The 25,425-nt window shown below is 35.8% G+C and overlaps 1 non-coding gene across 1 annotated transcript; it reads left to right on the top strand.

The window, feature by feature from the left end:
* Window positions 1–2,625: 2,625 nt before the first annotated feature.
* Window positions 2,626–2,707, top strand: Trnal-aag. The gene has a single exon. It is a non-coding gene; the product is annotated as a tRNA-Leu (tRNA).
* The last annotated feature ends 22,718 nt before the right edge of the window (window positions 2,708–25,425 follow it).

Raw genomic sequence — 25,425 nt, 5'->3', positions numbered from 1 at the left:
AAAACTGTTGGAAATTATATAGAGTTGTTAATACCGACTTAAAAATTGACTTGGATTTTTGTATGTTTTTGCAGGTATTCACTTAAATATAATAAATAAAAAATAGATTTTTGCAAAGTTACTAAAAACAAATAAATAAAATAATTCGTTATTTTATTGTTTTATTTATGTGACGATATTTTTGTGTTAACGATACACTGGATTTGAACTTGCATCTTGTCAATGAACACGTATAATAATTTCCTCATGTGTTTCGACCGGGAGCGTGGCGTCTCCTGTAATCTGGCTGCTCGGAGGTCGGGTTCGGAGGATGGTTTGCAGTTGGGATTTACTGGTGACGCGAGGCCCATGTTGACTGGACGTCCGCGCTAAGCTTGGTATTAACATGGATCCCCCAGAGGAGTCCAGGGAGTCCAGGTTAACTAAGGAGGGGCGCACCAGGCCAGGGGGGAAACCCAGCAGCCAAAAGTCCCCGTATCGGGCAGTAGTGGGATAGCGGCCGGGAGTGGGCACGCGGTATCAGCCCGACCAATACAATCAGACCCGTTCCTTTTTTTATATTTAAATGTATATATTTTTCACATAAGCCAAATTAAAAAAAAATGTGTTAGTTTATTTACAGCCGTAATTAAAAATTAAAATTACCTGCGTAGGCTTTAGGTATATTCTTTTTTGTATTATCAAATTAAAATCTACTTACACCTTAATGCTTTCAAGTCCAACTCCATTATTCCTGACAATGGTAAAATAACTCTGTCTGTTTAACTCTACGTCGAGTATGCTATCTTGTATAAATCACTATTATAATTTTTATAAAATTTATTACGGAGGAAGTTTGAACATGGAGAAAGTACATAGATTACTTTTTTATTTGTCGCAAACTGAATGTCATGCAAGCGTTGCCTCGAGCCAAGATTAGTAGATAATAATATTTATTTATTTAATAAGGTACAGCAACAGCATAGATATCCTTAAATCAAAAAAAATATTGCGTGTTGACAATTGGCTGATATGCATGCCACTTACAGGTATACACAACATTCAACATAATACAAATAAAACATATTTTATTGTATTCATTATAAAGCACACAATGTGGCATTTATACAAAATTATTCGTGATTCCGATATTGTAATTACAATATTGATTTATGTCTCGAGGACATGTTACTTTACAAACAACAAAATCTATATTTTTTATTATTATTATTTATAACCATTTTTAAAGTATATGATTTGCTATGTTCAAATAAATTTGAAAGATACCCACGTAAGAAAAAAATAATAAGAAAATATGACATTTTAACATTGTTTTTTTTTTAAACTTATTAAAAAAAAATTCTTTCTAGGGTAGACTAGACATAAATTAGACTTAGAGTCCTATTATTTGTACTTCATGGATTAAAATCTCTTTGGCAGCGTCGAAGATATAGCGCTACTTCGGTACCCACGTTAATTTATTCGCCAGGGGCCTTATTCTCTATCCCGCACGTTATTTTGACAGTGTGTAACAAGCACGTAACACAACGCGTCATGTTTAGGACTATAGAAATTTGGCTTACAGAATACCATTCCACACACATTTCTCGAAGATAACATGACACGGCCGCGTTACGCGTTTACACTATCATACAGAATAAGGGCCCAGGTCAATTTATTTTTAAAAGCTTTTACTTTTAAATTCTGAAACTATTGACTTAGTTCTAAAAATTTTTACACTTATATTTTATTAATTAGCTACATTATCCCTGAGTGCTAAACACCATTTTTAGAACAATTACGCGAACAGAGCGACCAGCAATTTTTTTTTTCCCTCAAAACAATTCTATATAAATCCACAAGAGCGGTGAAAGTGATAAAACATTTTTAATAAATAAACCTGGTGTGGGAATGGCGAACAATTAAATGTTACCGTGATGTAATTTAACGCAACATCCGCCAATTAGTTAATTAAAGATGTTTTCTCACATACTTTTGAATGTTGTTTGAGTATTGCTTTGTCTATGCCGTAACTTTTTTTTATAAAATTTTGCACACAAGCTGCCTTAATGCCATAGGCGTTCTCTCCCAGTCAACCAGGGTGATGCAGAGATGAACAAGGTAGATGCATCAAAGAAATTTGTTGCGGTTTTGTGTTTATATTGTGATCACTACAATTACGATTTTTTTAGCTTGTCTTCTTGAGAGAGCGGAGGATCGAACAGCGTGGCGCGCTTTAGGGGAAGCCTATGTTCAGCAGTGGACAGCTGTAGGCTGATGATGATGATGATTAGATTGTCTTTGGTTTAGTGGCAGCGAATATTGATTATGGAACGAGAGGTCGTGAATTCGAATCCTGAGTCGGAGAAAATAGGAGATGTGATACGTATACCAACAATTTTGAATGATGTAATGACTTTAACGGCCAAATGACTTTTCTGTACTTTAGATCCAGTAGATTCCGAGTCTATCAATATTTAGCTGTAAACTGCAATATTACTGTCCGACCTGGGACTCGAAGTCAGGACCTCAGAGCGGTACTCATAGCGTGCATGCATATAACTACTGCATTGAAAGTCATATTTTAGGTCAATATCTGTCCCCTAGAGCATGTTGGTACGTGCCTCTTTAGCAATAGATAAGAAAGGTAGCGTGGCCGAGCGGTCTAAGGCGCTGGTTTAAGGCACCAGTCTCTTCGGAGGCGTGGGTTCGAATCCCACCGCTGCCATGTATTTTTTTCACAAAACATACTTTTAGTTAGCAGTAGTTAGTTATGCGGCTTCAGCACTTAAAAACTCTGCGCATGAGGCTAACAGTCTTTTTAGAATGAATAATAAGTCACAAATATAAACGTAAAGGTTTTTCTTTATTGCTGTATTAACGTAAAAAAAAAATTATATTGCTGTGAATGACGAGACGAGCTTGCCGTTCGCCTGATGGTAAGCGATACGACAGCCCATAAACAGTAGAAACACCATCCAACACCTTGAATTGCAAAGTATTGTTTGGTATTTCACTGCGCTCGCCACCTTGAAACATGAGATGTTAAGTCTCATTATGTCCAGTAGTTACACTGGCTACAACTTACAAAAAATGAAAAACCAAATAGTAAAACTTACAAACGTCACTTCATTTCTTATATACTAACACTCGTTTTAAACACGGAATGCCAACGATATCCTCACGATTCCAATCCCCGATATGACTGCGATACCAAAATTTATGAACAAAAGCACAAATTAGTAACGCAAACACGACGAAACAATCTAAAATACGCGCCATCAAAGCTAACACATGATCGTACCGTTAAATCAGAACCCCAAGGCCCGACAGATAGAGTAAACAGGCCCTACCTGATCCTGACTCCACATACAAAGTTATGGAATTAGTCATAAAATGGAATCGTGACTCCAATACCTAACCTATTCGCTTGAACTTAAAACTTGCGCCATACGACAAAGTTTATCGACGGACGAATATCAACTTTGATACGTTGACTCAGAATTTGAATTACCTTGTTCAATATTGCAGATGTGATACTATTCTTTGATCGTAGTTAAACCACTAGAGTTGACATTCGATAGAGGGCGGGCGTGTGACGTCATTAAATCAGTAAAGCAACGAAACTTGGGGCTTAGGGGCGCATACGTGCATTTTTTGTGACAACCATCTACTTCAAAATAGCAATAAATATGTAACAAGACATTATTGGTAAAATAAAATTGATAGCATCGTATAGTTGGCTGCCTTGATGGCGTAGTTGTATTACGATGCGACTGAAGTGCTGAAGTCTCGGGTTCGATTCCCGGGTCAGGTCGGGTAAGGGATTTTGGGTTTTTTACTCAGTATCAGCTCGGAGTATGGAATTTGTCTTTGATATGGCGAAAGACTGGCCCCTAGGGCATCATGGGACGGATTACGTACGGCGGAAAGTAGATGTATCAGTTGCGCCTCTGTCTACTTCGTTAGGGAGTAGGTACTAGGTACACATGTGTGTAATTAAGAAAAGTTTTAATAATCTTCTCAGGAAATATATCACTAAAACTGACTTAAAAAATACGTTATTGCATATCAAAAATATTAACTAACTAACTGGTACTAGCAACGCACCCTTTGTGATTAGGTATTAAATACAATGTTTATTCGACGTCTAAGATTTAATTTCACTCGCTATTGCGCTATTTGTAGCAATCATTGACTTATGTGTAGCGTTAGCAACAATAAATGCTTTAATCAGCATCTTAACAAATTATCACTATTCCATTTTCTTCCTTAAATCAAATAACTTAAGTCAGAAATTTATTTATTTTAAATTCATGTAGTGGGAATTACGTTAAATTAAGTAAACCTTACAAGCGACTAACAATATTTTAAATGCATTGCCTTTATTTGACACTGCATGCAATGATATATTGGAATGAACAATTATTAAAATGTGAAATAATAATGTTAAAGAAATAATATAGTATTATTAGGAATAAAATCGATATAAAATGACAGGAAAACACAACATCGACTTACGTAAATCTATTAGTGATGCTAAAATTACCTGATACGCTAATTCTAGATTTTAATTAAATACTTAATCTGAATCTCTCGACGATTAACGATGAATTATTTATTTAATTACGTAAATTATCAAAACTACTTTCATTTCAAATGTTTGGTCTGAATGTTGCTATTTTATTTTCGTCTTTATGGCAATTCCTATAACTTTTTTACGGAATTGTGAGTATTCCAAAAATATTCGTTTATACTTAGATAATAGAAATATGCTCGACTGATGGTAAATGCCATACACGACAGCATCACCTCATAGTCTTCAGTCACACATCAGATATCAACTTATAAACAACATAAAACGAAACAGACTGATAATATTTCGTTATATACATTTACATAACATGACTGGTGGTAGGTCTCTCATACGTGAGAGTCCGCGTGAGTAGGTACCACCGCAATGTCTATTTCTGCCACCAAGCAGCAGTGTGTAATTACTGTTGTGTTTCGGTTTGAAGAAGATTGAAGCCAGTGTAACTACTGAACATAATGAGACTTAACATCTCATGTCTCAGGATGGCGAGCGCAGTGGAATACCAAACAATACTTTGTAATTCAAGGTGTTGGATGGTGTTTCTACTGTTTATGGGCGGTCGTATCGCTTACCATCAGGTGAAAGGCAAGCTCGTCTCATCATTCAAAACAGTAAAAAATATTCATCAAATAAATTGTTAAAGTAATTAACAGTAGGCTAGTTTATAGGTGCTTTAAAGTAAGAAATTTAATTCTTATGCATTGTATATACAGAAAAACATCGACAGCACTAAACGCCGTGGCGTCTAAGCAGACCTTAGTGGCCCCAACTAAATTGAGCACCTTAGCAATCTTTATTGTTTAAATTTAAAACAAGTTACAAACTTAACAAATGATAGTTTAAAGACAAAATCTGCGTGGCGCCTAAAAACCGACTTACCGCCATTTGAATAAACGATTCTAATCGCTTTTTTCGATCTATCTCAAAAATGGACCAATCAAAACAAAGTATTTTTAACAAGCTTACAAATGACTTATTTTGATTGGTTCATTCTCGGATTCAAATTGAAGATTGAGGTTGGGATCGTTTATCGAAAACAGCTGTTAATCTGGCAGATTTATAGTCGTTTATCCAGTGGCAAAATAAAAACATTACTGTTACCAAGTCCCAATAATTGACGGACACGTTTTTCTAACAAAAAGGAAGCATTGCTAATTTGCTTACCGGTTCAAACGGACGTCATACGCAATGTTCCTTTGATCCGGCAAAAATACAGATATGTGGTGTACTCTGCCTTATTAAGCGGTTTGAGGGACGAGAGGAAGCGACCGCGACCGCTTGTGGAGTCGCTTGTGAAAATAATTTGTATAATTTTTGTTTTTGATTTGTGAAAATACTTTTTATATTTGGTTTTGGAGGAGAAAATTATAATATACAAACCGCGATAAAATCCGCAAAATATTTATTTTAATAATTTGATGTTTTTATTGTCGTGAATAAGGTTGTGTTTATTGGAAAAATAATAATATAATAGGTCAATCTTTTGAAAATCTATCGGGGAGACTCACGTTCAGATGTTTCTGTTTCTGTGGCTGGTCATTAATTTTATTAATAATAATGTTGCTTTTCGATTTATTTGGACATTTTGTGTGTATTCCTTATATTTTAAAGTATTTGGCATGAATATATATTTTTTTATAAACGTCACATTATTGACTATATTTCAATTAACATATACAGAAAAAAAACTTATTTAATAAGAACCATTCAAATACCCACAGCACGACCATTTTCACCGCTCGCCACTCCCCGCCCACACCACAGCCCAATAGTGCCCGCGGCGTATTGCTCCCTACTAGCTAATGAGATGTCAGTACAATCATTTGTGCTTTAACCTTACACGCCGGTTTTTGGCCTTTCATTTCGCTCGGCTTTAAATTCAGCTATTAATTAAATCAAGACGCGCACCCACACGCCTATTTCGGCTTTTAAAAATTGGTCATGGCCCACGGGTTTAGATGGTGACTTCATTGCAGACACCACTTTGCTCGTGGCTGCACTGTGGGTCTCAGGAGGTTGGTTAAGCATGGTTATCTAAGAAGTAACAGATGCTTGAATTGACGACCTGATTACGATTTCTTTTATTGCGTTTGACGAGACGAGTTTGCCGTTCGCCTGATGGTAAGCGATACGACCATAAACAGTAGAAACACCATCCAACACCTTGAATTACAAAGTATTGTTTGACTGCCTCGGTGGCGTAGTTGTAAGTGTACACGGTACAAGTACGACCGCCGCGCTGAGGTCCTGGGTTCGAGTCCCGGGTCGGGCCAAAATAATTGTGACTGGGTTTTTCCATCTTAAAAATTACTCAGTCGCAGCTCGGAGTCAGGAAGTGGGCGGTGTGATATCCCCGTGCCTCGGAAAGCACGTAAAGCCGTTGGTCCTGCGCCTGATCTTTCTCCGGTCATGTCGTATTACCGTCTCACTGGACTATGAGAGTGAAGGAACAGAGAGTGCATCTGTGTATTACGCACACACTTGTGCACTATAATATCTCCTGCGTGGCTGATCTCCGTTGAGATTGGCCGCCGTGGTCGAAATTCGGCTAGAAGGGATTCAATTCAATTGTTTGGTATTCCACTGCGCTCGCCATCCTGAGACATGAGATGTTAAGTCTCATTATATCCAGTAGTTATACTTGTAACATTTGTAATACATACTACTGTCTACTGTATTGTTAGTGGATTTCCGAGGCCCAGTCCACCTGTCATGTGTTGGAGGCGCATGAGGCTTGAGACTGAACGGGGCAGTGGGATGGTTTTATGGTATTATTTGCAATTTTTGAAATTATATTGCCCGGAGAACCGAGTAGATTTGGTTAATTAATTACAACATAATTAAAAAAAAAAAAAAAAGAATCATAATTAGTTTAGCAATAAGGGGCCTTTACCTATTTTACAACGTCACACCTTTTCGAAATTATCTTTCGACCTTGTTCCATGTATCCTAAAGAGATCTTAGTTTTAAAAAAAACGAATTTGACAATAACAGACATACAAACTATGATTTTTATTTATATAACATAGTACCGTTGCGTCAGTTTTAAATTAAATTCGTATGTACATATCATATGACTTGATTGACATGTTCATGCTATGTACATTATAAGGCAAACAGATTGCCTAATTATAAATTAATGTAGCTTCTCAATAAACAGTTCCTCCTCTAAGCAGTTTACATATTTAGAAGGTTTATGAATTTCCCACTACGTCCTACAGGAGATATATATGCCGATAGGTTATAACTAAATCATGAAGTGATTAAACTAGGCCCTATTTTTGGAGGAGGCAAAATCCCATACCAACAGCAACAATATCTCCAAAGAGTGAAGCTATCTGTATCCAAGATTTCTTTTTACGCGGGCAAAATACCGCATTACCATCACATCAGAGTTCTTGTAGTCAAGCGAGTGCCCTCACTGTTCTAAAACCCAATAAGTCGCCTCTTACGAGAGGCAGGGGATGCCGTGGCGGAACTTTCTAGATGCAGCCAACGTTTTGACCTTTATCAGGTGGGGTGACTTTGGACTGACTTGACTGCCTCGGTGGCGTAGTTGTACTGCATGCGCGGTACGGCAGCGCTCTGAGGTCCTGGGTTCGAATCCCGGGTCGGGCAAAGTGATATTTGGGTTTTTCTGCTCAGTATCAGCCCGGAGTCTGGAATTTGTGCCCGATATGGCGATAGGCTCGCCTCCTATCACATCATGGGACGGAACACACTTGGCGAAAAGTGGGTGCCATGGTTGCGCCTCTGCATACCCCTTCGGGGATAAAATGCGTGATGTTGTTGTGTGGTGACTTTGGACGTCCAGCTCTTGGCGCGAAGAACATAATTTCTTGTATTATACAGAAGTAACGTATCATGAATGAGCCATTCTCAGTTCACATAATTATGTCATAACAAGCTGCCAAAACTCAAAGAGAATGGAGTTGGCAAGGTGAACGATCAGCCGCATATGGTCATGTACCATTTACAGGTGCAAGAGATTGATCGCTGCCAAATAACATCTGTTTTGGCCTTGCACTGATCCTAAGGGCTTGCACAGTTAGTGTGGTCTTGCACGCGACTCCGTCTGAGTATAGGGTACTTATTTGTCGTCATGTGTGTTCAAACCCATGAGATATGGGGCGTGGTAATCATAATATCGGACAGGCATTCCAGATTCCGGGCTGATAGTAATTAGAAAACCCAATGTCATTAATTTATACAGGAAGTCCAAGATGGATGTTAAAATCACACAATAGATACTAGAATTAAAAATCTTACAAAACGAATATTTTGAGAACTGAACACGTTAATAATAATAATAATATCAGCCCTGTATTATATACTTGCCCACTGCTGAGCACGGGCCTCCTCTACTACTGAGAGGGATTAGGCCTTAGTCCACCACGCTGGCCTAGTGCGGATTGGTAGACTTCACACACCTTCGAAATTCCTATAGAGAACTTCTCAGGTGTGCAGGTTTCCTCACGATGTTTTCTTTCACCGTTAAAGCGAACGATAAATTCACAAAGAATACACACATGATTTTTTAGAAAAGTCAGAGGTGTGTGCCCTTGGGATTTGAACCTGCGGACATTCGTCTCGCAATCCGTTCCACTCCCAACTAGGCTGTCGCCGCTTACATGAACATGTTAATACAGTTTAAAACGAATGTTCAATACTGGACAATCGTGTATATATCATACGAGTTACGTATATTACTGATATAAGAGTATTCACAATTTTGACATTAAACCTCATTCCAAAAACAAATTATATCCAAAATAATTCATAAATCCTAAACAAACGTACAAAGAAACATCGCGCACACTGCTGCGTTATCGCTTTTATCTGGACAAAACAAATTATCCATAATATTAAAATGTTATAACGTTTTCAAAGGAAAACATCTGCAACTCGTAGACGTTCTGACTAATTGAATAAAAAATATTTTCATTACAAAGGTAACACACGTATCTCTTGCCCCGGGTTAATATGTATTATTTTACTTTGTTCTTTGTTATCCCGGGATTCTTTGTTGCTCTCCATTAAGGTATTGTCTTTTCCATGGATCCTAATCGTCATATCCAGAGGAGGGTATGGGTGTCGCATTGTTATTGTTGACGGTAGGGTAATATCGTTTAGAATTTAATGTGTTGTTTGTAGATTTTTATATTTGAATGACAAGATAATAATGTCGCTTAATTTAGACGTCACCAATCTTCTTAATAGAAACTATTCTTCTTTATAATAAGCAATATCTCTCCGCTAAGATCAGTAGAGAAACTAATTTTATGGCACCTATCTACACTCCTATAGATCTGAGTTTAATTCAGATACCTCAAAGAGAACGTGTTAAGTATAACATTTAATAACTTTTTAGAGTCAGCAAAATAAATCAATAACTCCAAAATATTGGTTATAGTTACAGTAATGTCTTTCATTATGTTCCTCGATACTCGAAATAACCAATTTAAATATAAACAGATAATAAATAAAGTGCGTCTATTAACACATCATCTCTCGTCAATCCATCCTCGTACTCAGTTAAAGCGAGATAAATCCGTCAATACGCATTGTGCAACTTTCTCTTTCAATCAGCAATCTCGTAACTCAGCCTGAAATAAAATAACTGGCATTCTTACAGGGTAGACAGATTAGAAACTTGTACCTAGCTGTCTGTCCGTTAATTTTTAAAATATTTTCTACAATAAAATACAAACAGGGTCTGAGTTAAACATTATGAAGAATTAACGATTCATTATTTTTGTTTTTGTTTCAGGGCAGTCTTTAATATATAATAATACTTCAATAAAATTCATCATAAATGTGACTGTGAAACTGTTTATAGTGTTACCCAATTGTGCATAAATGATATAATAAATTAATTTAATTTGGCTTTAAAATATATAATAATATCCTGAATTACCATATAATCTATTTTTGTGCCGCAATATGCACGGTGAAACGTATATTTCAGGAAAGCTATTGTCAAACGCTTGGGTGAACATTCTAACAACAATCCAATTATTACTCATTTCACAAATCAAAACCAATAATTGGCGTAATGAAATTATAAATTAATTAGACTTTGTTAACTAAAAGGATCCAGGGTCAGTTCATCAAAGTAAAGTTAGTATTTAGTCAAAACAATAATATTTTATCAGCAGTTGTAATTCTCAAGTAGCGCCAACCAAGAGAAGTAGCTGCTTAATAAAATGCTATTTTAAATCTACAGAGACGGCACAAAACATTTAAATAAAAACTTCGTAAAAAAATATATAAAAAAATCTGTTTAATTTTTCGTATTTTTTAAAGAATTTCGGAGACGGCATGAATCATATTAAAAAAAATTGTCAACATTTGCATTGAAAACATGTTTTACTAACATCCTCTGGAGAAAGAAACATTGTCACTGTTGTAATTTATAAATATTTATATTATTTAAATTATACTCGTTAAATAGTTCATGTAATTGTTTTTTACACAGAGTACCACTAACTCAAAGACACCATTGAAGTATCCCGGGGCAGCGTTTAATTCTGGTCATATCACGCCCCCGGCCGTGTGCCACTGACAAGTGTCGTGTGTTCAGTCATTACGATTATTCGGCGCTGCAAAATCGCATTGAGTGAACTCGCCGCGGGCTTAGCTAGTTGAATTCAAACGGTATCAGTCTTTTTTTTATAAATTTGTTTATTATCGCAGGTATAAACATATTAGTTTTAAAGTTAATTTAAGCTCGCGTCATTTTCTTTCGAATGTGCTGATAGAGCACCCAAACTTTCTAAGGATAATATTCGTCTCAAGAAGTGATTCATTCGATGATCATTATTATATTTACACATATAACATTAACTATAGATCCCAGTAAGCATCCTAAGACCTATATTAATAATGGGTTACGTTTATGAGGTAGCTTGGCACTTAACATCAGTCGAGCGACTAGTCTCGTTATTTAGTAAAAACAGTTAACTACGATGGGTTTCATTGCAACGGTCACTATTCGCTTCCATCGATATATCACAAAGTCAAACAGTCCGCCCCGACGCCATATCAAGTTGTCATGTTTAAAATATCACTGACAGGCAGCCATTTTATTTATTCCGACTCTAAAACCTCGACCGTCGGCCGCGCTTTTTTTATGAGATACATTTGACAATTCACGCCAGTTTGTTGGCAAATGGCCGCCTATCACACTATCGAGTAGCGTATTTTATATGGTCTAAATTCTAGCCGCGGCTATATTAATAAATCTTTCCGGGCTTAAGCAATTTATTTTTGTCCGTTGTTTATTTGTGACGGAACACTGCGCTGTTAGTGGTTGATTTAAATAATTTTGTGTGCAAATGTTCTAAATTTAAAGTGTTTTATTTTTTATTCGATTTTTAAAACCTTTTTAATATCTTGCCAGTCATTTTTAAGAATAACGGTTAGTTTCTTTATGATCTATAAAAGTACACAAGGTGTAAAGCCTACCATAGTGGCCTGCGTAAGTGTTCCGCGTTCCAGCATCAACCTGTGTTGCAAACGGGCCGGCATAATTATATGAACTGGCGAGGGGCAATCATCTCTCATTAGTCGACACCCTATCTAGATCTCACTACACATACTACATGTGTATTAGGCTCAGTTTACCGTTAGCATAAAAAAATTTCAGCTAATAATTTATAAGTAAAAATAATTTTGCTGTTAATGCAAAACTGGCCATAAGTAAACATGTTTAAAAATCCAAAACAATAATAATAATTACTCTTTACTTCGCAAGACTTATAACTAGAATTTCTGCTTTTATAGGCTATAACCAAACAGACCATATACCTAACTATACAGACTAATGAATCTATTTGAAAATCGAATCCATACCCGCCCATTTTACAGGACATTTTCCTGTCACTCCATACAGTGTTAAACTACGCTTTCACATAATTCTAACAAGCTTGGGAACGAAATTTATTTCATTGACCGAATATATTATTATTGTGATTACATACTAACCTGTACCACAATAAGCAAGAGAAAAAGATAAATCATTTGTCTACGGACCCATCTAGGCTCTCGAAAGGTCTAGTTTTTTTCAATCCTTTGAATGACGAGACTTGCTGTTCATCTGATGGTAAGCGATACGATCGCCCATAAACAGCAGAAACACCATTCAACACCTTGTATTGCAAAGTATTGTTTGGTATTACATTACGCTTGCCATCCTGAGACATGAGATGTTGAGTCTTATTATGTCTAATAGTTACAGTGTTAACTAGTAGTAGAAATAATCAACACGTTGGTACTTTCGAGTCCAGAGTCCAAAAAAGATTCAGCGTGAAATATCTAAAATTTTGAATATCTGATGATTGGTTTGATGATTTTTCCATTCTAATATTTTTAGAATGGAAAATCTAACGTAATTATGAATGACATTCGGGTATTTCCATTTACGATAGTACAAACTGTGCTGTTTATTCGGCTCCACTTGGACGAAACATTTTATTTATTGTCCAATTAATAGAGACCGCGTCACAATGACAATTATAATCACTTATGACCTAAGCGTCAACGATTGAAAATGTATAATAAAATATAAAACCAATTTTACAACATGATAGCCGTTGGGACCTGATTATCACCAGTATCTTACTAGACAGCACGAAAAACATAACTTTAAAATATTATTTTTTGTTCTTTAAATACACAGGGCAAAGTAGGCAAAGGTAGCAAAGACACTATTGCATCTGATGGTAAGTGGAGTGGGGTCCAATATACTGTCGAGTGAGGAGAGATGATTACTCCTCGACACAATTATGCCGGCCTGTTGGAACCGGATAAACACAGGCTGATCCCGGAACGCGACACACTTACGTGGGCACTATGGTGGGTTTTAATACCTTGTGATATAAAGTATAGCGTATCACCCGCAAAATTTATTTTGGTATGATTTTTTTCACGAAAACCAGGTGTGAGGGGGAATTTAAAATGACAATAGAACCGCAAAACTAGGTATCTAGTACCTTTTTTGACAAATTGCACTAAAATGAACACTCGATTTCAGTTAACGCACAAACAATTCCGTCAATATTTCAACATAGATATTTGGTGGTTTTCTATTCCCGATACGCAAAAAGTTTTGACAAAAATATTATATCGAGTTATTGACTAATTGATGGTGTCTAGCTTAAATGGTTCCAATGGATATTGTACTATGAGGGAATGAAAGAAAAATTGGACAAGTGCGAACTGGTACACTGAAAGTCCCGTATATAGTATTCCTTTTTTTTTTTGTTAGTATACCGTCAACAAAATAATTTTTCACTGCCTATCTACCCGAAATACCAAATAACAAATCTGTTTATCCTCATATTCATGAACTATATTCATAGTTCTTAACTGGCGCAGTAGTATAACATAAACGTTTACCAAAATAATGCAGCTTTAATTCCGAAACATTATTTTTAAATTATACAATCTTACTGAATTATTAACTATCAGCCAAACATCAAATCATACCCAGCAAATTCGGTTTACCATGTTAGACAAAAATACACATCTCAGCGTGTTCTGAGGTCGTGTCCGGAGTGGGGGGAGGGGGGAGTGATGCCGGCGGTTTAATTATCGGACACTAAATTAAGCTGGGACTAGCGTTCTGCCGGCTTGCACTTTCTAGATATGTTTTGTGAGTCAGTATGGACGTGGAGAGATAATGCTGTGACATGCGCATAGGTTCAGAATTATTCGTTTTTATGTGGATTTTAAATTAGTGTAGGAACTAAAAGCAGGTTATTGAGATCTGAGTTTTTTATGTATATTGTAAAAGGATGTATCTTTAAAAAAATATTCAGAGTGAAGTACGTATGTAAGTATGTGTCGTTGAATTGTAAATTTTTACTGATATGTTATAGGTTAACGCAATTTTGTAAAATAAATTTTTTTTTTTTCTTTGACGGCAGAATAATATAAATTACAAGCATTTAAACTATTTTGCTTGACGGTAGAAGTAAATTGCGTTACTTACCAACCCGGACTCGTACACACTACCAACCCGCAGCATCACTTTAACAGAAAAGTAAGAATTCTGAACTACCATCCTCACCTACTGCTTATTAAATGTTCTTAGCTATACGTTCCAACCTTGTGTGAAGGACTATTCTTGGTATAAAGGAGTTTATTTATTCGTGACATAAACATATCCATTCAACTCCCTTAATTCCAACAAATCATCTCTCTGCTTCTATAACTTGATAAAACCGAAATCGATAATTGTTTTTAATTGGTAATTAACAGATGTGTTCAATTATCTTTTCCAAAATACATAGTATCTCTCACACATGTGATAGTGAAATATAAAAATATATCCGTGTCGACATAATAACTTTTTACAGGTGAAAAATATTTGTCCAATTTTTACATTTCAAGAAATCACGTACAGAGGTGAAATATCTTAACGCCTTAAATAATAATAAGAGTAACAACGAATCCCTTATCGTCTTCTCAGCATCTCGTCAATCAGCTATAAACTCCGTCCGTACCTAGTTCATAAGAATGCGCGCAGCATCTCCGCTCATTCAATTACTGACCGACGCTGCCCAGCTGCGCTTGCCACAATTATACCAGATTGAAGATTCCCCATTCACATCACGTGGGCTATACACGAGCATTCATATTTATTATCTTACTTGTTAACTTCTATTATCTTTGCTTCCTGTGTTATGATGTTATGAATTGATAATTTTAAGTTAAATACAGCGGCGATAGCCTAGTTGGTTGTGGAACGGACTGCCGAGACGAATGTCCGTCGGTTCAAATCCCAAGGGCACACGCCTTTTGTAAAAAATATGTGTATATTCTTTGTGAATTATCGCTTGCTTGAAACCTGCACACCTGAGAAGTTCTCTATTGGAATGTTGATGTATGTGAAGTCTACCAATCCGCACTAGGCTAGCATGGTGGATTAAGGCCTAATCCCTCTCAGTAGTAGAGAAGGCCCGTCCCCACAGTGGGACAGTATATAATACAGGGCTGATATTATTACATTAATAAATTAAATACTTCACAAAAAATCGGTAGAAAGAACACCTGTTTAAAGCGGTCACAACTTCCATCCACCATTTATCGTAAAATACATATTGATAAGTTGCAGGAGGTCGTTGGATGCTGGCCTCTTCCAATAGGTTGATCTGGAAATCTTTGAGGGAGGCCCATAGTCAGCAGTGGATATCCTGCGGCTGATGATGATGAAGATGACATAGTAATTTCTTATGTTTACGCAAATGTTGGACATTGAAATAAAACGAAAATACTACGGAAATTATCGCTGTTTTTTGTATTATAATTATCTCCCGACGTTTCGAAGACCTTGCAGCTTTTGTGGTAACGGGGCGGACTGAGGTGTTGATTATTCGAAAACTTAAATGGAATTAAGGGAAAGTACTTAGTATTAATAATGACATATATTGAATACATCCTTAGAGTTAAAGAAAGTACGCCTTAAGTTACATAACCAGAAACAAAGAACTTATTACCGAATTCTGATCTAATGGCTGATTCTTGTATAACCAGCCATTGTTTTCGAAATGCTATTAATTATTAGGGTTCCGTCTTGCTTTAATATTTTTATCGTAGTTCGATTGAAAATACTATAAAAAAGTCAAGAAGCCTTCAATCGTTAACGCTAACGTTATGTGTGAGACATAGCGATTTTCTTATCGATAGGCTGCAATTCCCATAATATATTTTTCTTTAATAAGACATTTTAAGAAGCCCCTTAGTTATGGCTTCTTGATCCCAGACTATGGAGAGAGGGTCTTTGGACATACGATTTCTGTTAAACAGTGCACAATCACTGCTATGTTATACTTTAAAGGACAATAACAATTTAAGGATAAGAATTTATTCCTTGCAAGTTAAAGTTCTGATTCGTGTAGCACACGTGTGTGAACAGTCATGAAACATTTTATTGAATGAATTGCTAATTTCGTGATTAAGTCGTAAAAGTCGTAGGTACTATAATAATGCCGTGGTAATCGACGGCAGGTAGTCAAAAAAGGCGGATCTGTTCTATTACATGGTTAACTAGATCTTATCGTTCTTACTGCTGTTTATCAAACAAGAAAATGCATTTCTAATTTACGTAGATGTATGAAACCTAGATAGGAAGAAAGTCCGTTTAACATTCTTAATCAGTAATAAAATTAGCCGCCTTTGACTTACTGCCCTTTTGATTTCCACGGCTGAATATTAGTCTATATGTCCATAGTAATAACATTTATCATCTATGTAACCTAATGATGTCATTGAAATCAATATTACTCAACCTCAAAAATAAAGGAAGTTCATACAGAACCTCGCAATAAATATTCAAACTATAATTGTTATATCCGTGGGAAAATGAGAAACCAAATGCTTTATATAACTTGTAATAACAGGTTCGGTTATAGAGTGGGTAGTGAACGTCAATTTGCCCATATTTGGATTTTGTGATGTGGGCGATGGCTATTCAGCCAAAGCAAATGCTAAATGCAGTGCAATCCTAATATTATACACTATTTTCTGCTTTCTGTTCTGCCCGTGTGAAATTATATTTTCGGGATAATATTATTCTTATAACACAGAGCCAGTGCTCGAAATGAACGGAATTATATTATAAAACACACATATAAACACATTACATCTTTGTCTCCAAAGAGGTAGGCAAAGGTATAACCAGGGCACTCACTTTTAGTCCCATAATTCGAACCTAAGGCCCCAGAGCGGTGTCGTATCACGCACGTAATACAAGTACGCCACCAAGACAGTCTATGATTTACATTTATAATGTCTGACCTCTTCTAGATTCCCCTTTTTTTGGTAATGAATAACTATTTAAACATAAAGTATAGTATAATATATTATTTTCGAGAGAGTTATCACAAAGATATGTCATATCCATATTTTTAACCGACTTCAAAAAAGGAGGAAGTTCTCAATTCACCGACTTCAAATTTGGTGATCAGTATAAACTAGTTATCATAAATTATTTTTTAATTTTTAAATGTTTTTTGTAGGAAATTTAATTGTTTGTGTTGCAAAGTTTTTTGCTTTCTGCTAGTATTAATTATTGTAAAAAGGCATCTTGTATCCCCTGAACCAGCAACTTAATAAGATAGGTATTACTCATTTCCCCCAAAGACCTATAACTAAAATGGATCAACGAACAACAAATCATGTCGTCTATTTCGATCTAAAATCAACCGCGTACGTGTTTATTGTGATGTAAAGTATCCATCAGAATAACTAAATACATAACACTCTTTGTGCGGCGATAGATCACGGAGCGTTTACCATGCCTACATAATATATAGCGGGGCCGTCAAAACAAGAGCGGCGGGGATATAGAACGTAATTCTGCGCGCAATTGATTCAATTGGCATAAAACGAACAGCAGGCATATTGTTAAAAAATATTTTAAACATTTTATTAAGATTAAAAATTATGTAATAGTATTATCTATTTTTTTATATACTTTTCAGTTATTTTTTGGTAATATAATACATCAATATTTTTATAAGATTTTTTTTCTGTTCGAACAGAGCAAAGAGTTATTAATTTCAACGTTATTATTTTATTTACAAGGAAGATAAATTTATTATTCTTAATCTATCGTTCATAGATATGTAGTTTGAAAGTGCTTACAAAATATTGTATCCTGTTATTAATGGGAATATTATTCAAAAGTTATTTATTTCTCTTTCACCCATTAAAACGGAAATTGAATTACCTCTTATCACTCTTTATAAGGAAACTAACCGCATACGATTTAAATTAAAACCAGATGGACATGTCACACAAATCATTGACAAACGAAGTGCTAAGTAAAACACGCCGACACTTTTATCCTATGTTTGAATAGTGGTAGGTCTCTGATATGTGAGAGTCCGCCTGGGTAGGACCACCGCAATGTCTATTTCTGCCGCCAAGCAGCAGTGTGTAGTCACTAATGGATTCCGGTTTGAAGGGCATTGTAGCCAGTGTAACAAATTGACATAATGAGTCTTAACATCTCATGTCTCAGGATGGCGAGCGCAGTGGAATACCAAGCAATATTTTATAATTCAAGGTGCTGGATGGCGTTTCTACTGTTTATGGGCGGTCGAATCGCTTCCCATCAGACGAAGGCAAGCTTGTCTCGTCATTCAAAGCACTAAGAAAAAAGGTGCGTTTTAAACAATCTCCTAGTGGCACACTAAAGTAGATTTAATTACCACAATCGGCCTAAGTGGAATTTGATCCAATAAAATGTTATAATTGTATCGACTGACGAGAGATGATGACCCCTCGGCAGTCGATACAATTATGTCGGCTTGATGGAACCGGGTATACACAGGCTGATCCTGGAACGCGATACACATACGTTGGCCACTACGACGGGTTTTAACGTCTGTACGGTGGTCGCTATCCGGGCGGATATAAAATATATCCTACTACCAGGAAAGCAGTCTCCTAGTACTGAGCAATAGATAATATAATATACAAGCCTGTAGTACCAAATGAACTTCTTTGCAAGAATACATATTAATTGTTATATCTCTACTACGTAACTAACCATAGTAATTGATAAATATCTGAAATAATTGATTACACGCAATAAACAACGCTTTCAAATATTAACAATTACACGTCTTCGTAACACGGAAGTTGTAGCTTCGAATGTAGTTTTTAATTCATTACGATGAGGTTAGATATAACAGCGTAAAAGTAAAAGGCACTTAAGAGTCTACAGATTATGGATCATACCCGTGGTGCAAAACCCGTATTGTATCCCATAAGTGTGTCGCGATCCGGGAACAATCGGGATACTTCGGTTTTAACAAGCCGGCATAATTGTCAACACAATTTGGACCTTACTCTGGTTCCTATAAATTGCTGCGTAGTCACTTTGAAATTTTACAATAGATACTACGCATAGCAACAATCTCTAACAGACAGTAACTAATTGTGAGACAGCGGTAATATTCTGATGTAACTGAATCATTCAGTAGACAAATGCTTACTTGCAAAACACTTATACTTGATTTAAATTTTTCGAAAGCAAATACCAATCTCAGTAATGAATTCATACACAAGACAGAGTGCCAATTTAAAGTCGTTATTCCGCTAGATAACACGATGATTAATAATGATTTGCATAATTATTTCATTACATATGCGTCCCGTAAGATTTGGAAATATCCTTATTAATGGCTTTCTTAACTAATTGCGTAATGCGAAGTTTACGCGATAAAAGTAAGGCGTTGGTTGTTCTCAACTTGTTGAAGCAAATTTCATACTAGTGTAGTTTTTCGGTATCGAGTTGACAGTCCACTTGCCTTACTATTGCTTAACGTACGTATTTGAATTGCTCAAAAACACACGTATTTTTATCCCCGATAAATCAATTTTTACCACTTGTGTTCCGTCCCATGATGTGATGGGGAGTGAGCCATATCCAGAATAAGTACGAGAATCCAGGCTGATATCGAGCAAAAGATTTACAATTGATTAATAAAGAAAATTAAAAAAAAAATACGCATCACAGCTCGATAGTGCTTCTTAAGGCAGTGAGTTTTGCCCAACCAACTTTATGTATATTTTATTAATAAAAAGGACGTATAAAGGTGCCAATAGCGGCTAGCTTATTAAAGATTTGAATTTGAATACTAAACTCGTGTAAATTAGCCATTACATGTTTTTTTTATTTATTTCCAAGCGTGAACAATTACATAATATAAAACATTAGCAAATCAGCGAATGTATTTGCTATGCATTAAAGTAGTTCGAATTGCATTCTATTTTTGCGCTGCATTATTTCGTCATCTCTTCGCCAACATGATGATTGCGATTAACGCACGACACTCTAATTGCTCAATGATTATGCTTCATTTTGATTGTTAGAGAACGTATAGTATGAGCAAGAATTGAACCCAGAATCTCACGACTCTATAATCTATAGTTTTTTCTTTACTTAGTATTTCTAGCATTGAACCGCATGACAAATACTATGTATTACAATAAATATAATTTCCAAGATTCCCTGACGTCATCGTGCCAGAATTATGCTGCCAAAACTATACTCCTCAAATTAATAAATATAATTAAACAAAAAAAAATCTAAACGTGCCAATTTACGTTCTATACGATGCGCGGGCGCAGTTTACATTACCATCATCATAAAGTAGAGGTTATAAAATGCAGAAATGTTTACGTCCGTCTATTCTAGCGAAATCAAATCGATACAACCGATCCATGCCAGTTAGTTTTACTTTTATAGTGTTTTTGCATGTTTTAAAGGCGATTAGATGAATTTATGAATCGATAAACAAAGAAACAGAAGTTCGTTCCAGTCAGTGGTGTCCAGGGTCAGGACTGATTTAATAATAATAATAATAATATATCAGCCCTGTATTATATACTTGCCCACTGCTGAGCACGGGCCTCCTCTACTACTGAGAGGGATTAGGCCTTAGTCCACCACGCTGGCCTAGTGCGGATTGGTAGATTTCACACACCCTCGAAATTCCTATAGAGAACTTCTCAGGTATGCAGGTTTCCTCACGATGTTTTCCTTCACCGTAAATGCAAGCGATAATTCACATAAAAACTATTATGTAAGATTGTTCCTGATGGTTGTCAGAATTCTGCCTGATTATATCAGTATCTAATCAGGCAGAATTCTGACAACCATCAGGAACAATCTTTGATTAATTAATTAGATGCATTAGTTATGTTGCGTACTGTGTCAAAATTATGAATTTGTGACGATACTAACTGAAGTGAGGTTTTAAATATCATTGTTCAACTATCGAGAAAGCTATAACGTTATAGTAGACTGACCTTCTTAAAAGCTTACGTCAATTCTTTTTATACGAGAGGCAAGACGAGCAAATTGCCTAATTATGCGATACGCTCAAACATCAAATTAATATCTTAAAGTTGTTATTTACAAAGTCATGGAAATTTACACCACTCATGACCTTGGGGGAAAAGAGTATTCACAGTAGGCAATGGCTTGGCTGTGCTCTGCCATCGATACAGTCCATAGTCAATGGATGTCACACATTCGAGTAGATAACGTATCAACTTGCGGACCCTGCTCGCCTCTATCTTACTACTCCACTCCTCCCATTTAGATTAATATACCCAGATTTATTTATTTGTTAAATGACACACCAACAGTTAATAGACTTAACATGCTTAATTTAAATTATAATCTATATGGATGTCTCACTAATCACAGGTGTGAAACAGCATTCGTATAAGAATAACAACTATAAAATTAAAAGAAAAATTGAACAAAATTAAATCAAAACATAATTAAATCCAAAATTAAAAAAAAAAAACTTAAGGCAATCAAGTATAACATACATAAACAAACGTAAGATTTCGACTGATATGCAAAAAAAATGGATGTCACTTGGGGGCGGGGAGGCGGGGGGTTATTACGTATCAAATAATCAAATAGCGGAACCTCCCCCCTACCTATTACCCAATGCGAAACACAGGTATAAAAACATTTTCGATAGTAATCAAATTGTCAGAAGTAGAATGAAGTTGAAAAAAAACATTGATGTCAATTACCATCTAGTGGAACTTACTTGTTTGTCTTTTATTTATTTATTTACACTTTATATACAGTAGATATATACAGGTGGATTTAATGCCTGAGGCATTCTAACAATCAATCAAATCCTTTTGGTGATGCAGAGATGAGACAATGTGGATGTATAAAACATATGTATGTATACATAAATATGAATATACTAATACTATAATATTATAATATAAAAGTATAATTTCCAGAGACTTATATTTGTGAATCTGCATCAATGTTGGCGAAAAGCATACGTACTTTACATTTGTCTTCTAAACATATAGAAAACATATATTAAATACAATTCTTTCAAATCGACGCATAACTTTGCTTAAAGTTACTTCTTAACATATAAATATATCAAACTATGCAAGTAACATAAGACCAAAAGAAAGAAAGAAGTAACCGTAAAATAAAATTAATCAACCAAATTAAACGTTCCAAAAAGAAACCAATAAATCAAAAATAATGTATATTTAAAAAAAGAATGAGCACATGAACGTTTTCCAATAAGCCCGCGTCAACGCACCGTGTCGACGTTTCGGACGTCAGCTTTGTCCGCAAACAGAGCCGACGTCAATACGAATGGAAAAATGCAACGCGTCGGACGTAGCGACGAGACTAATTTCCTCTTCAGCTTTAAGTGTACGTCAGTCCGGCATGACAGGCTGTTCGTTCATGTCAATATTTTATTGTTACGTAATAATATGGGTTTGGGATTCGGGTTCATTCGATAGGTGAATTAAAATTTTAGGGAATTCGATTAAAAATAATTAACTCGCACTAGTTTAAACATAAGATAGTTTTGTGTTTGTAGACTATCAGGTCATGAGTTTCAGTCCCAAGTAGGACAAAATCTTGTGTTAATTACACATTGTAGTACAATTTACCTAGAGCTGGATCGTCCAGAGGTGAACATACTGAGCGAAATCGTTTCAACAACATACTTGAAAAACTACGTCGCCCTAAAACCTAAAGCATTACAGATGCTAATCATCAATGACCTTCCATTAGACCGTCAGACCTCAGCATTTGTCCATCTTAACTCTTATACCCATAATTATTAAAATCTCAACCCTGTTTGTATTGGGTACGCGATTAGCCGTCTTGAGGGGTAAGTGACGTAGATAAGCGTCGAGTTGAGGTTCAGATAAGCGGCTTTCATTACAGCCGTGTCGTGCGACAATGGATGGCGACAGCGACAAATCTCGCCGCCGGTGAGTTATTTGTTGCGATGACTACAGAACTTAAGCGTTAAGTGATAACAGTTATTTTGAATCCTGACCTTATTTTGCTTTGATATCAAAACTAATGCCGGGGTTTCAGTCTCATTACCCAATCTTATCAATTTAAATCATGCTATAATAATTGTAATATTAAAATACAAAAATATTTTGAAATTACTCGCTGAAGAAAAGTACATTTTGTTTTACTGATATGTCGAAATTTGTTCTATAGAGCTTATAGGCATCTTCTTAAACTTAAATCATATTTATTTATAATCATAAGTCTAAATGTAGACAAACAGAAACTCCTTTAAAATAATGCCCTTTTTTATCTATAAACTACAATACGTAAAAAGAAGGTTCATCGTATTTACTTCCTCCCACAGTTCGTCAGATAATTGAGTCCCATAAATCCAATATTCGGGATAAAAGAAAAAAAAAATAAAAGAAAGCACCCAAGTCTTGGATAACTGTAACATTTTCGTCTCTAAGGCTAACTGTTCCGAAGTGAACTGTCCCATAAATTTGCTCCGTACTGATTGATACATGGCGGTCCGTTGACGCCCATCCAGTAATTTACTGCTCCGAGCCCGCCCACCAGCGAGATAGCGGGACTTTTGTTTTGCATTAATTCCTTTTCCCTCCTTCCCCCACTTTGCTAGGAAAACTGTATTGTCATACGCTGATGCCAATCAGTTTGGATTTACGAGCATTATCGGTTCCGATAAATATTATTTGGAAGGCTTTATATTTACAGAGGTAGGCAGAAAGGAAAGGAATAGCTGCTTGGATAGTTCAATGAGGAATACTGTAAGAGGTAATGTATAATTTAGGGGCACTGGGAGAACCCATGCCTTTCTTCAGGGATAAAGGCAAGAGCTTATATGTGAGTAGGTTTAAACAATGCATGTACATTGACATACAGGTAACAAAACTATGCCCATACAGGACCTAAATAGTAAACTCAAAAGTATCTCTGGGAATCGAAATACATAATTTGGTTGTCTCCCTATAAACCATAACCAGACTTCACTTGTTTTAACAAGATGCCAATTTAATACCCCAATAAATTACTTGCAGTAATATTGCTTCCATTTCTCTCCATTTCATTTAAAATATATAATTAAGATAAATCAAGACTATTTTGAATTCCTAATTTCTTTATCTCTTTAATTAAATGCTACGCCAGTAAAATATTCTACGAGAAAATACACAAAAACCATGAAGATAAACACAAAAGGACATACACAACATTCGACTTAACGAATTCAAGAATAACAAACAAATAAATTCTTAACCAACCGAAGTTCTATGTAATCTCAGGTAACATATTTCTTTATTGTGTCCGAGGGAATATGGATTCCTTGCAAATAACAAATACAATATTCGTTCACTGATTATATAAATTATATACGTAGTATAGATATTTCGTATGCAAAGATCTGTTTGTGTAGTTACTGCTTTGTCTACTTCTGCTGTTAAGCTGTAGGCGAGCATTGTTATCGTGTTTCATATCAAAGCCTATGTGATAACAATAGCACGATTTAGAATGACAATACTTCACTTTATATAAAACAAGTAAATAAAAACAATAAACAATATAGCTATGGCATGATATATCCCTGCCCACCCCCACGAAACAGGCGCTATATTGTAAAACTACCAAGAACTCCAGCAGTTTCAATCCCCCCTTTTGTTCTCCAAAGCCCTCATCATCAGCTAAAGATACTTCATTCCTCAAAACAGTTCCTCATGGAAAAAAGTTGCATTTTGCCAGTGAGAGACGGCACGGCCAGATTAAAGCTCTCCTTGAAAGCTAATCTTAGGACAAAAGCTTTATTACACAAAAAGCCCGCGGGGTGTGGGCCGGTTGTAACCATTGTTTATTTAAATTTTTTCGCCTGGCGAAACACTGTCTGCATGTGTATGCTAAGGAGAGTTGGGTACAGGGTGCTCTCTATTTATATTTTATTTGTATATTCTATATTTTATTTCTACTGCTATTTCTAACAAGACTCTATTAGTTTTTAGTTGATTCTACA

The sequence above is a fragment of the Manduca sexta genome, chromosome 17 (genome assembly GCF_014839805.1).
Source record: "Manduca sexta isolate Smith_Timp_Sample1 chromosome 17, JHU_Msex_v1.0, whole genome shotgun sequence".
In the NCBI taxonomy this organism is placed as follows: Eukaryota; Metazoa; Arthropoda; class Insecta; order Lepidoptera; family Sphingidae; genus Manduca; species Manduca sexta.
This window is presented reverse-complemented; position numbering and strand designations above follow the sequence as displayed.